The sequence below is a fragment of the Geospiza fortis genome, unplaced genomic scaffold (genome assembly GCF_000277835.1).
Source record: "Geospiza fortis unplaced genomic scaffold, GeoFor_1.0 scaffold112, whole genome shotgun sequence".
Taxonomy (NCBI): domain Eukaryota; kingdom Metazoa; phylum Chordata; class Aves; order Passeriformes; family Thraupidae; genus Geospiza; species Geospiza fortis.
This window is the reverse complement of record NW_005054298.1, coordinates 28,661,430-28,663,793: the sequence shown is the minus strand read 5'-3', so window position 1 is coordinate 28,663,793 and position 2,364 is coordinate 28,661,430.

Genomic DNA, 2,364 nt, shown 5'->3' with positions numbered 1-2,364 from the left:
GGGGCCGCCGGCGGCCCGGGGCTCCACCCGCGGCACCCAGAGCTTGTGCGGGGCTGAGGGACCCGTGTGGAGCGGGACAGCCCGCCCTCCGCTCCTCTTCTGCCCTCCGTGGCATTGAGGGGAGGAGGAAAACCATGGTGGCTGGGAAAGAAGGAGGAAAAGCATCGAAGGTAACCGCTCAGCCCAAGCGTGTCCTTGCATTGTGATCCCCTTAGAGTGAGAGCGTTGGCTGCCCAGTAAAGGTGTAAAGCAGCTCCAAACCAAACGTGGACAGCTTGTGACACTTGCAGACCTCAACCCAGGCGGTCACCCAGCTGAACGGGGACGGTGGATGTTGTCCTCCTTACACACCCAGTTCCCAGCCCCAGGGAAAGGTCACCGGGTCACCAGGGTGCCCTTTCGGCAAGCAGCGGTGCCTGAGCCAGACACTGAACCACACATTAACCAGCCCCTCTGTCCGCCCAGAGGACCTGCCCGAACGAAGTGTTGTTGCTCTTGTGATGGAGGCGAACATGCACAGCTACTCTGCATTTCCTGGGCAGCCACAAGGGAGAGCCAGGAGCAGGACACCGTTCCCCTGTCAACCCCGTGAGACGTGAGCGAGGTCCAACTCAGCTCAGTCCCCGCTTGCTCATTGCAGTCATTTTAGATCGCTAGTGAGTCACAGTCACCAGTCAGGGGTGGAAAGGGCTGGAGCTTTATTCCCCATTCTATGAAAATCAATAAACACAGTTTTGCCAAGGCATTCTGGCATCACTGTTGTCTATTTTTATACCGAACCCTACATTTGGCTTTTCCAACCTACTTGCTTTGCTCCAATGCGTTCCCTTCCTTGTTCTTAAAACAATGCCCCTTCTCTGCGTGAAGGTTGCTTTGAGCTTTATTTTTTTATTGTTTGGGGCTGTATCCAACTTCTGGGGGTGCCAGGATGGGCTTTTTTAACACCTGAAGGGTGCTGCCCACTGCCTCGCACCTTGTCTCGGCGCTTACATCTGCAGGGAGTGGGTGGTGCAGGGCTGTGGCTCTCCTCGCCTCACCTCCTACGCCCGCTTGGTGCTGGCTGGGCTCACATCTAACTGTGGATTTTTCCTTGCAAACTCTGAGGAAGTGAAGGATAAGGGCAAAAATAGTTGGGATTTGATAGCGTGTGCAACATCTGACAAACTTGAGTCCCCAGAGGAAGCAGTAATTGATTTATATCTTTGTCTTTATGTAACTTGGGTGTTGTCTCTATGTAACTTTCCAGGCACTTCCTCATGCAAATTTAATAAAGAAAAAAATACTGGGGTTTGTTCCTTGGGTCCCTGATAAACCCTTAGGAATGTGTTACCTCTCAGCTGTGTGTCTACACAACAAGAGACCATCACAGCCAAGTTATTAGAGGACTCCCTCTCACATTTTCAACTTGCAATATTTTTTTGGTTATGTTAACCTTCTTGACAGTATTTTTTCTGGGAAGGGAGACGCTCTGCATTCAGTTCTCGCTTGTATTTTCATTTTTAGAGCTCTTAGCACTTCACCGCTAATTAACTTTCAATAACTGTCGTAGGGTTACAGTTAGTCAGCATGAATCAGACAGAAAATGTAGCTTTAGGGGACCACACTGTGTCAAAAACTATTAGAAACCTTTGCTTGATTTCCGAGGAGAATATACTCGCTCAAGCAGGATATAGCAGCTATTAGGCAGCGTTCTCCTGCAGTAAGAAATCCTCAATAAAAGAGACTCAGTGGTTTTGGTAATAGCCCTCCTTTCAGGGGGGCTCTGAGTAATTATGCAGCATTTTCCTTTCTTCCCATTTGTTTGTCTGGTTTCCTAAATGGTGGTGGTGCTCAGGCCAAAGCTGGGGTTCTGAGCTTAAAAGTGGTATTTTCACCTGTTTGCTCGCAAATATAATTCAAAATAGGGGGAGAAGAGGGAGGTCAGTTATAGGTGCAGGCCAGCTCTGCCCTTCCCTGTTTTCAGCTGTGGAAAATTGAGTGAGAACTGCTTTTGGCTGGGAGCACTCAAGGGAAGACTTGGCTGTGGCAGGCAGCAGTGCAGTTGGTCCCAGCGATGGGGGACATTCCTGGGATGCAGCATGCAGAGCTCTCAAGCTCCACACATGACAAATTGACATTTTAATAATGGGGAAGGAGGAAGGGGAGCAGTGCAGAGCCATGTCCACAGCATGTGTTTTCCTCCCAGGCTTTTGGAGTCCTGCCACCCTGTACACTCTGACCCCTAAAACACTCAACATCATCCACAATGCCCTCGTCTAGGTGTGTAAAAGCTGGCTGCAGTATTAGATGGGATACCAAATCCTCTCGATGCTGTTAATCCATGTTGTTCCACAAAGGCCCCAGGTGCTCCCTGCTGATGATTTA